This window comes from Salvelinus fontinalis, chromosome 17 (genome assembly GCF_029448725.1).
Source record: "Salvelinus fontinalis isolate EN_2023a chromosome 17, ASM2944872v1, whole genome shotgun sequence".
Lineage (NCBI taxonomy): Eukaryota > Metazoa > Chordata > Actinopteri > Salmoniformes > Salmonidae > Salvelinus > Salvelinus fontinalis.
The window spans coordinates 45,020,262-45,034,045 of NC_074681.1; the positions used below are offsets into that span (position 1 = coordinate 45,020,262).

The window sequence follows — 13,784 nt, forward strand, 5'->3', positions numbered from 1 at the left end:
CATGTGGGACAGAGTAGGAGGCAGTTCACTATGGGCACGAAATTCATCCAAAAGTGAAAATGCTGCCCCTTATACCAAAGAAGTTAATTGTTTATGGGAAACAGTGTTTAAACCCTTTACAACGAAGATCTGTGAAGTTATTTGGATGTGATTACAATATCTACTTCAATTGGAAAAATAACCAAGTTTATCTTGATGAGTCAAGAGGACAGACTCTCCTGTTGTTCACACTTAGGCACAAATACTTTGCTCCAATTGCTTTTGCGTCCTGTAATGAATACGCAGGGAGAAAAAGGTGTAGATTCCTGCGCAGAGCCCGGCAGATTTTTATTAAGCCTTCACAGAAGGCAGGATTTGTAGTCACAGGCAGGCAATGGTCAAACACAGGTAGGCAGTCAAAAACAAACAATACCTCACAACCATACAAACAGAAAGAACTTAACTAAATAGGGAGCTGATGAGACCAGGTGAGAAAAGAACACAGGCGAAATCAATGAACAAAAATTAAAGACAGGACTACATTCCAGAACACAAAGAAACAGGACTATGTTCAAGAACACAAAGAAAAAGAACACAAGGTTGATTAAGAATAGAAAAGCAGAACCTTACACCTCCATATGTCCTCAATATAAGCATGTTTGTTCATTTCATGATGCAGATATTCTATCAATCACAGAAGTAGCAGAAACACAATAAAACAATTATTATCCACATGATATCAATGGTATCAAGGGGCGTTGCTTGCTAAACTGAACTGTTAGTTGTTGATGAACAAGTTGTTGATGACCGATTTGAGATGTTACAAAGAACAACTTCTCACCAGTAATAAAGATATTTGTGTCTATCACAAACCTTATCAGTTTGTGGTTTCCATCAAGGTGCCATTTCGAGTTTGGTCCAGCAACACGGTATGACCTTCTATGCAGCCTCTGCGTCATTGCTCTGAGGGCAGCCGCCCTTGGGTTAACACGAAGCATGCTGTCACTCACTCTGCGACTCTGCGCCCGGAGCCCTTAATTGTGCTCGAACAGCCTCCGGTCCATGTTTGTCGTTCCCAGCCACCAAGTCCTTAATCTTTTCATCCAGAGCCAACGGTGCATGTGACAGATTGAGTGTCTGGGAAAAAAAGAGTAACAATGGTCAGGGATGAGGTAATGTATATCATCATAGTCATTTTAAAGTCCTGTCTTGATTGTAGTCATTCTAAATGGTTTGATTGGTAAGAAACTGGAAACCATGCATCTAAAGTCTGTAGTTTATAGCATTACTCCCAATCACAACTGACCTTAGACGACAGTTGACTGTCGATCGGGACACATGTAGTAGAATATCTATCATTTGAGACACACTGAAGGCACAGGACATCAGAAACCTCCGTTGCTCTTGAGTGATGACATAACAAGGTGCACCTCTAGCTCCTCCCCATGTCCGAGGAGCCCGGTAACCGGAACTGGCTGTAACAATAATACAACACTGCGTTTAGGCTACTTAATGTATTGTGACACCGCCCACCCCCCTCATTCCAAAAACACTTTAACTTTATTGTAGCTGTCACAAATTGACTGACCGTACACCAATTTAATGAAAGGAGGAGCTAGGGAAATTGTCTGGTAAAATTCGCATATTAAACAACGTGTTAGGTCAGCGTGTGTAGGTGTATATTTAGCAGCTGAAGGTGTTAATTTGACGTGTGCAGGACCGCTTGTAGCCGTTTATTTAGCACGTTGGACCGCCTGCAAGCAAATTTGCACGCTCTTATTTGACATGTATAGACGTTAACTTAGCGTATGGAGATGGTAACTTAATGCGTGAACACGTTAATTTAGCGTCTGCACCTGCTTACTTTACACACGTAGCATTAAAAAGATCGCCTTTTGACCACGTGCTTTAAGACCCAATCGGCGTTCCATACCAGTAGGCCTAGTAAATGTACTGTTAATCCCCTGTCATTTGGTTACATTAATTTCTGTTAATGCATGTATTAATTACAGTCCGTTACAGTTTTTCTTCTTGGATTGGAAACATAGTTGTTTATGGAGTTCACAACCAACTACACTTGTGAGTAACAAGTTTTGGGTTAGTTTTATAACTATTACAAGTTTTGAAAAAGTTGTCATTGTCTTTTGTTTGGCGTGCTCTATGTGAGCAATGAGCATGCGTCTGGTTTCTCTTCCCTGATAATGTTGGAATGTCTGATTTCTGATTGTCATAACTCACCATGTTCACCACTAGTAAGCTGAGCTTGTCAGTCATATTTTCTTCACCTCACACAGTAAGACAACAATTTGTATTTAAAAAAAAAAGTTTTTTTACATGAATGACACGTGAATGATAAATCCTCATTATTAAGTCCTCATTATTTGAAAAATCTTTCCAACACTCCTGGCCTCAATAATCACCCAGCCTCGGTCTGAAAGAGCAAAATTTCATGATCTGATGATTCCATATATTGGAAACATCATAAAAAACAGTTGATATAAAAAAAACAGTTGATATAATGTTGCAAGTTCGCTAGTGACAGCTTGGGCCGACCCAGTTGATGATTTCATACAATGTTGCACTTCCCTAGCAATAGCTCAAGTCAAGACAGATAAAAAGGGAGGCAGACAGGCCTAGAAGAGAGAAGAATGTGAAGTATTTTCAACTTTTTTTACATGTTGACTTTAGGCCTATGTATTTTATTTAGTTGACGATTAAGTGATAGGCTTACTGCTGCATTGGCCTATATGTGTCCATATGGCAGAGTCTGGTGCTCTCGCCTTAGTTGAATTTTAACTTTAAGATTTTTTCGTTTTTCTTCACATTTTTACGATTACAATGATTTTGAAAATTATTTTGTGAAACGAAAACGGTATTAATGAAACGAGAGCTGCCCGAGAGCTGCCCATCGGACGAGCTAAACTACTTCTATGCTCGCTTCGAGGCAAATAACACTGAAACATGCAAGAGAGCACCAGCTGTACTGGAAGACTGTGTGAACACGCTCTCCGCCGCCAATGTGAGTAAGACCTTTAGACAGGTCAACATTCACAAGGCCGCAGGGCCAGACGGATTACCAGGACGTGTACTGCGAGCATGCACTGACCAACTAGCAAGTGTCTTCACTGATATTTTCAACCTCTCCCTGTCCGAGTCTGTAATACCAACATGTTTTAAGCAGACCACCATAGTGTCTGTGCCCAACACTAAGATAACCTGCTTAAATGACTACCGACCCGTGCACTCACGTCTGTAGCCATGAAATGCTTTGAAAGGCTGATCATGGCTCACATCAACACCATCATCCCAGAAACCCTAGACCCACTCCAATTTGTATACCGCCCCAACAGATGATACAATCTCTATTGTACAATCTCTATTGCAATCTCTATTGCACTCAACACTCAACACTGCCCTTTCCCACCTGGACTAAAGGAACACCAATGTGAGAATGCTATTCATTGACTACAGCTCAGCGTTCAACACCATAGTGCCCTCAAAGTTTAACACCTCCCTTTGCAACTGGATCCTGGACATTCTGACGGGCCTCCCCCAGGTGGTAAGAATAGGCAACAACAAGTCTGCCACGCTGATCCTTAACACTGGGGCCCCTCAGGGGTATGTACTTAGTCCCCTCCTGTATTCCCTGTTCACCCAACGACTGCATGGCCAAACACAACTCCAACACTATCATTAAGTTTGCTGACGACACAACAGTGGTAGGCCTGATCACCGACAACGATGAGACGGCCTATAGGGAGAAGGTCAGAGAACTGGCAGTGTGGTGCCAGGACAACAACCTCTCCCTTAATGTAAGCAAGACTAAGGAGCTGATCATGGACTACAGGAAAAGGTGGGCCGAACAGGCCCCCATTAACATCGACGGGGCTGTAGTGGAGCGGGTTGAGAGTTTCAACTATCATGGTGCAAACATACCAAGACAGTTGTGAAGAGGGCACGACCCTCAAGAGCCTGTACAGATTTGGCATGGGTCCCCAGATCCTCACAAGGTTCTACAACTGCACCATACAGCTGCACCAACTCTCGACATCACCGCCTGGTATGGCAACTGCTCAGCATCTGACCGTAAGGCGCTACAGAGGGTAGTGCGAACGGCCCAGTACACCACTGGGGCCAAGCTTCCTGCCATCCAGGACGTATATAATAGGCGGTGTCAGAGGAAGGCCCATAAAATTGTCAAAGACACCAGCCACCCTAGTCATCGATTGTTCTCTCTGCTAGCGCACGGCAAGCGGTGCATGACAAGCGGTACTGGAGCGCCAGGTATAGGTCCAAGAGGGCTATAAACAGCTTCTACCCCCAAGCCATAAGACTCCTGAACAGCTAATCAAATGGCTACCCAGACCATTTGCATTGCCCCCCCCCCCCCCCCCCCCCCCACGCTGCTGCTACCCTGTTATTATCTATGCATGGCCGCTTTAATAACTCGACCTACATGTTCATAATTTCCTCAATTACCTCAACACTGATGCCCCCCGCACATTGACACATTGACTCTGTACTGGTACCCCCTGTATATAGCCCCGCTATTGTTATTTAGTGCTGATCTTTACTTATATGTTATTCTTATCTCTTACTTTTGGGGGGGATTTTCTTAAAATGGCATTGTTGGTTAAGGGCTTGTAAGCATTTCACAGTAAGGTCTACACCTGTTGTATCCGGCGCATGTTATTTGAAATGAGAGCATGAACAGCATGTGGTACATGCACAGTTAGTTCACACATAGCCACAATGTCAGCACAGGCGAGTACAGCTTCAGTAGCTGTAGCCACAGCTCTCAAACAGTACACCAGCATTCTTGCCACACTATCCAAGAGCTTAGAGCAGTAACCCACAAGTCTCTGTTTCCCCCCATGATCTTGTGTTAGTACAGATGACATTGAACCATTCTTCTCACACACAAACAGGTTAATCTCACTAGGGTAGGGGGCACTATTTTCACTTCCGGATGAAAAGCGTGCCCAAAGTAAACTGCCTGTTACTCAGGCCCAGAAGCTAGGATACGCATATAATTGGTAGATTTGGACAGAAAACAAAACTGTTAAAATAATGTCTGAGAATATAACAGAACTGATATGGCAGGTGACAACCTGAGTAAAATCCATCCAGGAAGTGGGATATTTTTGATGTGGGTGCTTTTCTCTTGCCTGCCTATACAGTATGTCAATGGTTAGGACCTAGGTTGCAGTTCCTATAGCTTCCACTAGATGTCAACAGTCTTTAGAAATTGTATCAGGCTTGTATTCTGAAAAATGAGGGAGCAAGACCACTCTGAGTCAGTGGATAGTGGGAAGTCCCCAGAGCTGTTTGCTGCGCCCGACCGAGAGCGTGCCTTTCTTGCTTTTCTTTTATATTGACGAAGCTATTGTCCGGTTGAAATATTATTGATTATTATGACTAAAAACGACCTGAGGATTGATTATAAACATCGTTTGACATGTTTCTAAAAACTCTACTGATAGTATTTGGATTGGACTACTGAACAAAACGCGCCAACAAAACTGAGGTTTTGGAGATAAAGAAGGACTTTATCGAACAAACAAACATTTATTGTGTGAGGCTCATGAGTGCAACCATACGAAGATCACCAAAGGTAAGTGATTCCTCTTATTGCTATTTCTGACTTTTGTGACTAACTACTTGGCTGGTAACTTACATTACATTTACATTTAAGTCATTTAGCAGACGCTCTTATCCAGAGCGACTTACAAATTGGTGCATTCACCTTATGACATCCAGTGGAACAGCCACTTTACAATAGTGCATCTAAATCTTTTAACTGTATGTAATGTTTTGTGTGCTGGGCACTGTCCTCAGATAATCGCATGGTATGCTTTCGTGGTAAAGCCTTTTTGAAATCTGACACAGCGGTTGGATTAACAAGAAGTTAATCTTCAAGCCGATGTGTAACACTTGTATGTTTTATGCATTTTTATTATGAGTATTTCTGTTTTTGAATTTGGCGTTCTGCAATTTCACCGGATGTTGGCCAGGTGGGACGGTAGCGTCCCACACCCCCTAGAGAGGTTAAAGTGTTCAGAATGATCAGGAAGTCCCAAACAGGGTGAGGTAGTCATGAGTTGTTTCAATTTTGTCAGGGAAGTCAGTCCTTCAGGGGTCCATTCATAGCCATCTTGTGACGCTAAACAACCTCGGCATAGCCAGGCAGCCACGCCCTACAGTAGCCTGACATACACGAAGGGAACATTGACATTTGCTGTATGGTTGATGAGAAACTCCATATTGCAAATGAACGGTCCCTTACTAGATGTTCGCGAATGTTTGTAAAATTTGTGGACGGCGGTGGGCCGTGCACGGGGGCCAAATCTTCCGGCAAATCATCAAACGAAGTCTCTCGGGCAACCGGTTTCCGTTTTATAAAATGTTTTAAAAAATGTCATTTTTTCCGCTGTCCCGGTAAATCCCACCAGAGGGCGAATGGAATCATATTGCATATGTACAAAACATCACCAAACACGACGTGGCCTTTTCTCCTAAACTGAACAGACAAATCTTGGTGAGCATAGGTTTGGCATAACGCCCTGAACAAGATTGCGTCGAGGCCTCAACGCTTTGAGTTATGGCCATTTTTCTGGGATTAAAGGTCAAAAACCAAAATAGAGCGCTAATTTGACCGCTTCACGGCAAAGTACATGAACCTACGGTGTCAGGAAAAAAAGAACCAGCCATTTATCTATCGTAATTTAAGAGAAATCATACAATGTACATTTGGTGATGTTCAAAAAATAATAATTTTTTCCCCAAAAAGTTACAGATCCAGTTGCAGCGTGTTCAGACAAATCTTTTTTAAGTGGGTTTCGGAGCTCTGCGAGATTTCTGTGATTTTCTGAAATAACACACACTCATTCAACCCTCTGTAAATATGTTAGTTCTTAACATAAATACTTAAAACCCAAAATTCCATAAGAGCCTACCCCAAGGAGGATATGTGTTCACTTTCAGCTTCCTGTGCCAACCGGACGTACCTTAAAATGGTGTCATAGATGCTGTTTCGAAGGGTTAAAAAGGTCAGATCTTTTCAAAACTTCATGTGTCATTAGGCAACCCTCATGAACTGTAAATCAGTCATTTCTCCCAACATACGTCAAAGAAAAGCTCTCTCTCACACACACACACACACACACACACAGCAAGGATGGAGTGAAAAAGTGCGGTGCTTAAAGACACTCAGAGCCTGCAATGGCATTACCATAATCTCTAGGCTGTGCCGAGTTCAACGATATGCCCCGCTTGACCGTAGCTCGCTCGGTCTGAGTGCAGCGACCGTGTAAAAAAGAAGGCCCAAAATGAAGCCTGGCCCTAAATTTCAGGTGCTTTTGCGTGACAGTGGGAGAACCGTTAGGGTGAGAAGCACAATTCGACCTCAGGAACGTTTCTGAGGTCCTCTCGATCTGTGCAAACCTTGACCGTGTGGCATTACCCCTAAACAGTGAAAAGAAGGTGTTTATATCAAACTGTTTGCATTGACTTCTCTCCACATAGGAATACATTGCCTGCACCTTACCGGTCACCCTAGACCCACTTCAGTTTGCATACAGCCCCAACAGGTACACAGACAACGCAATCGCCATCCCGCTGCAAACTGCCCTATCCCATCTGGACAAAAGGAATACCTATGTAAGAATGCTGTTCATTGACTATAGCTCAGCATTCAACACTGTGCCCTCCAAACTCATCATCAAGCTGGAGGCCCTATGTCTCAACCTCGCCCTGTGCAATTGGGTCCTGGACTTTCTGACGGGCCGCCCCCCAGGTGGTGAAGGTAGGAAACAACATCTCCACTTCGATGACCCTCAACACTGGGGCCAAACAAGGGTGCATGCTCAGCCCCCTCCTGTACTCCCTGTTCACCCACGACTGTGTAGCCATGCACGCCACCAACTCAATCATCAAGTTTACAGACGACACAACAGTAGTGGGCTTGATTATCAACAACGACAAGACAGCCTACAGGGAGGAGGTGAGGGAACTCAGAGTGTGGTGTCAGGAAAACAACCTCTCACTCAACGTCAACAAAACAAAGGAGATGATTGTGGACTTCAGGAAAGAGCAGAGGGAGCACCCCCCCTATCCACATCGAAGGGACAGCAGTGGAGAAGGTGGAAAGTTAAGATCCTCGGTGTACACATCACAGACAAACTGAAATGGTCCAACTACAGACAGTGTGGTGAAGAAGGCACAACAGCGCCTCTTCAACCTCAGGAGGCTGAAGAAATTTGGCTTGTCACCCACAGCCTAGTACGGCAACTGCACCGCCCTCAACCGCTAGGCACTCCAGAGGGTGGTGCGGTCTGCACAACTCATCACCGTGGGCAAACTACCTGCCCTCCAGGACACCTACAGCATCCACGATCACAGGAAGGCCAAAAAGATCATCAAGGACATCAACCACCCGACCCACTGCCTGTTCACCCTGCTACCATCCAGAAGGCGAGGTCAATACAGGTGCATCAAAGCTGGGGCCGAGAAACTGAAAAACAGCTTCTATTTCAAGGCTATCAGACTGTTAAACAGCAATCACTAACTCAGAGAGGCTGCTGCCTACATTGAAATCCAATCACTGGCCACTTTAATAAATGGATCACTAATCACTTTATACAATGCACTCTAAATAATGCCACTTAAATAATGTTTACATATCTTACATTACTCATATCACATGTATATACTGTATTTTATACCATCTATTGCACTTTGCCTATGCCGCTCGGCCATCGCTCATCCATATACTTACATGTACATATTCTCATTCACCCCTTTAGATATGTGTATTAGGTAGTTCTGGGAATTGTTAGATTACTTAGATATTACTGCACTGTCGGAACTGAAAGCACAAGCATTTCGCTACACTCGCATTAACATCTGCTAGTCATGTGTATGTGACAAATAAAATTTGATTTGAGTTGGAGCTGCTGCTGGTGTCATCTACCACGGAGGCCCTTTGGTCCCAGTCTGGGTAAAGGGATTTCTTGCCTTCTTTCCCTTTCCCTTAATACGAGCACTTTCAACTGCGTCCTTCCAGCCTGCTGACGCGGTAGGGGATGCCCCTCCCATCATGCTAGTGATACCAGCAGCCAGATGGTTCATGAAATCTACTCCTGGAGAGCCTTGGACAGGTGTAGGCGGGGTTGTAGGAGCAGGGCCAGGCGGCGCAGTTGGCATGGCTGGGTCTGGCAGCAGAGGGTTCGGCAGGTCTACCAGGGGCAGAGGGGGAGGAGGTGGTGGAGGCAGTCCATCAGGCATCGGCAATGCTGGGTAGAGTTGAGGGGGAGAAGAATAGGGAGGAGGAAAATCCCTCTCATCGTCTTTTCTATTCTATCTTTTCCCTCTTCCTCGGTCTGAACTTTGATATTCTGGCGGGGGGTTTCCCGGAATGGGTCTTGCCTTTGGGTATGTCTGTCTGCCTCTCTCTCCCACTTTCCGAACTTAGTTCACTCTATTCTGTCCTTTTTCTTCTGCTTCTTTCCCTCATATTTTGTCAATCTCTCCCTTACTTCATCGAACAGTGTCACACTTAGTGTCCCGGTCAATGGAAAAGCACCTTCCCTGTGCCATAATTGAACCTGGTCCAGAATGTCCCTTCCCAACTTATCTGCCATAATCTTCAGGGGTCCCGTCAAGGGGTCTGGTAGGCCGTCACCTTTGCGTCCTTGTACTCCCATCGTGGTTTCTGGTCACTCGTTCACTCACAGAAAACACACACACAAACAAATGGAGAAATTCTGGTAGTTATGATTTTATTCTTATCTTAACCTTTCCATATGCAAAGTAAAAATCATATCTCCAAAAATATTGTCTAATTAATGGCCCCAAGAAGGGGAGTTTCCTCAAAACAGGAATATCCCCTACTGCGATTACTGTGGTGTAGATCCTTCTATGTCTATCCAAAAATGCAAAACTACCTACTGAATACCCGCGCCTCGTATCATGTTGTGTAACGCGGTCCCAGCCTTACTTCATATTTTCTAACTTCAACTTCAGGGGAGAGAACAGGTATAACAAAACTTTCACAATAACATCTAACAACGGTCACCCAGGGCATGCCCTCTAAGAACACTATGAAGCAAATGCACGTTATTACATTTTACTCACCAGGCCAAGAAACTCTTGCGAGAAGTTTATTTACACCCTGGCCTTTTGTTCTCACACAGCCTCAATAGTCCTGCTGTGATCAAACCAGACACGGCCCTGGACTTTTGTTTTAGCCCTCAACTGTCCGGTTAATGAATGTGTCTAAGGATTAACTCACTTACAAACACCCAATCAACCTAGCCCAGTCCTGCTAGTCACCCCAGGCATGGCCTCTCTTTCTCAGAGTGCCACACTCTGGGCGTACCCTCAACAGGGGCTTCAACCTATTGAAAATGTTCAAGCTCACCTCTCTCAATGTTCCTATGTTTGGGATGTGGTATCCACCCGCCCCACTCCCCTTCAGATCTTTAGGCAGGTTTCAGTCAGAGACTCCAGTCACCCAAGTTATAGACTGTTTTCTCTCCTACCGCACGGCAAGCTGTAATGGAACGCCAAGTCTAGGACCAAGAGGCTCCTCAACAGCTTCTACCCCAAGCCATAAGACTGCTGAACAATTAATAAAATCGCCACCGGACAATTTACATTGACACACCACCCCCCCCTTTTGTACACTGTTCACTCGCTGTTTATTATCTATACATAGTCACTTCACCCCCACCTCCATGTACAAATTACCTCAACTAACCTGTACCCCCACACACCCCCACACAAACTCGGCACCGGTGACCCCTGTATATAACCTCATTATTGTTATTCTTATTGTGTTACTTTTTTATTATTACTTTTTATTTTAGTCTACTTGGTAAATATTTTCTTAACTCTTCATGAACTGCACTGTTGGTTAAGGGCTTGTAAGTAAGCATTTCATGGTAAATTCCACACTTGTTGTATTCGGCGCATGTGACAAAAAGTTTGATTTGATATTAATTAATTATTTATTTTAAATAGAGAATACGTTTTCCCACACACGGGAAGGTTTCTGTCTTTTTCCATGGCTAAACCAACTGGGCTGGTAATTTAACAATTCTATTCATATTTACATATGGCATAAGTTTACTATTAAGGCACATGAAAGTTCATATGTTCCAGAAGGCATTTCTGCAAAAAAACACGGACCCAGGGCCCCGAGCTTAGTGATGAAGGCTGAGCTGTAATCAATGAACAGCATTCTTACATAGGTATTCCTCTTGTCCACGTGGGATAGGGCAGTGTGCAGTGCGATGGCGATTGCATCCTCTGTAGATCTGTTGGGGCGGTATGCAAATTGGAGTGGATCTAGGGCAGGGCCCTCCAACCCTCTTCCGGAGAGCTACCATCCTGTACGTTTTTACTCCAACCCTTATCTAGCACACCTGATTCTAATAATTAGCTGGATGATAAGCTGAACCAGGTTAGTTACAACTGGGGTTGTAGCGAAAACCTAGAGGATGGTAGCTCTCCAGGAACAGGGTTGGAGACCCTTTGTCTAGGGTGTCGGGTAAGGTGGAGGTGATATGATTCTTAACTAGCTTCTCAAAGCACTTCATGATGACAGAAGTGAGTGGTCATGCTCTGAGGACGCAGGTTGCCGTCTGAGCCAGCAGCCTTGATAGGGTTAATATGCTTAAATGTATTTTTCTGGTCTTGAGTTCTGAGAATTTTGTGCAACTTGACACTGAGGCCGTACTGATTCAATTTTAGACAGTAGCCAATAGTGTATTGTGGCTATTTGAGCATAATGTAGGCCTACCCACAAAACCAATGGAGCAAATCCCATAACATTTTCACATGGAAATAGATTTAGATTTCTATGATATAGCTCACCTTTATGTGGTATTCAATGCAGGCAATTGAACACCAATTTTGATCTATAAGGTGCAAACTAATGGGGCAAACTCAGTGAAGTTCAATCTCTTGCATTTCTGCACTGACTAGCATTTCATCTGCGCGGCAGTCCTGGAGGAGGTGAACGGCCGCACACAGCTTGGAGGCAACATTGCCTGCCATATACATCTCTTGTCTGAGCCAGAGAATTGTGACTGCACTTTATCGTTTTGCCAATTTGATAACCTTATGGCGGTCATAGCTGGTCTGATTGTACACGTCCATCTTCCAAGTCACCTTGCCGTGGTTTCAGAGAGAGAGAAAGAAAGAAAGAAAGAAAGAAAGAAAGAAAGAAAGAAAGAAAGAAAGAAAGAAAGAAAGAAAGAAAGAAAGAAAGAAAGAAAGAGAGAAAGAGAGAATTAGAGAGAGCGTACTGAAATTCACACAGGACACCGGATAAGACGGGAGAAGTACTCCAGATATAACAAACTGACCCTAGCCCCCCGAAACATGAACTACTGCAGCATAAATACTGGAGGCTGAGATAGGAAGGGTCAGGAGACACTGTGGCCCCATCCGACTCGCACCGTTGAGAAATGGTCAGCGCAATCAGAGATTATTCTACAGGACTGCTTTGCTAGTGCCGATTGGAATACGTTCCGAGACTCCGCCGATAACATCGACGAGCTAACCACATCTGTCACCAACCTCATTAGGAGATGTATCGGTGAAGATGTCCCCACAGTGAAGGTTCGCTGCTTCCCCAATCAAAAGCCCCTGGATTAACACTGAGGTTAGCTCTAAACTAAATGAGTGGGCTACCGCACACAGGGCTACCACAGACAACCCTGAGGCTATGGCTGAGGACAGGAACAAGTACAAGAAGTCTACGATTTCCGCAGAGTCATCAAACGAGCAAAAGGACAATATACATTGCCTTCGGAAAATATTCAGACCCTTTGACTTTTTCCACATTCTATTACATTACAGCATTATTCTAAAGTAGATTTTTTTAAATCTCAAATCAATCTACACACAAAACCCCATAATGACAAAGCAAAAACAGGTTGAGACATGATTGCTAATTTATTAAAAACTGAAATATCACATTTACATAAGTATGGGTATGATGCTACAAGCTTGACACAGCTGTATTTGGGGAGTTTCTTCCATTCTTCTCTGCAGATCCTCTCAAGCTGTCAGGTTGGATGGGGAGCATCACTGCACAGCTATTTTCAGGTCTCTCCAGAGATGTTTGATCGGGCTCTGGCTGGGCCACTCATGGACATTCAGAGACTTGTCTTGGCTGTGTGCTTAGGGTGGTTGTCCTGTTGGAAGCTGAACGCTCTCCCCAGTCTGAGACCCTGAGCACTCTGGAGCAGGTAAAGGATCTCTATCTACTTTGCTCCATTCAAGCCCTCAATCCTGACTAGTCTCCCTGTCCCCGCTGCTGAAAAACAACCCCACAGCATGATGCTGCCACCACCATGCTTCACTGAAGGGATGGTGCCAGATTTCCTCCAGACGTGACATTTGGCGTTAAGGCCAAAAAGTTCAATCTTGGTTTCATCAGAGCAGAGAATCTTGTTTAAAATAGTCTAAGAGTCTTTAGGTGCCTTTTGGCAAACTCCAAGCAGATTGTCAAGTGCCTTTTACTGAGGAGTGGCTTCCGTCTGGCCACTCTACCATAAAGGCCTGATTGGTGGAGTGCTGCAGAGATGGTTGTTCTTTTAGAAGGTTCTCCAATCACCACAGAGTAACTCTAGAGCGCTGTCAGAGTGACCATCGGGTTCTTGGTCACCTCCCAGACCAATGCCGTTCGCCCCCGATTGCACAGTTTGGACTGGTGGCCAGTTCTTGGAAGAGTCATGGTGGTTCCAAACTTCTTCGATTTAAGAATGATGGAGGCCACTTTGTTTTTGGGGACC

General features: G+C 44.4%; 1 long non-coding RNA gene across 1 annotated transcript in view; it reads right to left on the reverse strand.

Moving 5' to 3' along the window:
• Positions 1-311: 311 nt before the first annotated feature.
• The window catches only part of LOC129814456 (uncharacterized), a 39,090-nt gene continuing 25,617 nt past the window's right edge, over positions 312-13,784 (reverse strand). Inside the window, exons 2-3 of the long non-coding RNA XR_008753262.1 lie at positions 1,286-1,454; positions 312-1,116 (exon numbers count right to left, since the gene is read on the reverse strand). This is a non-coding gene — a long non-coding RNA (uncharacterized LOC129814456). The remainder of the gene's footprint in view (positions 1,117-1,285; positions 1,455-13,784) is intronic.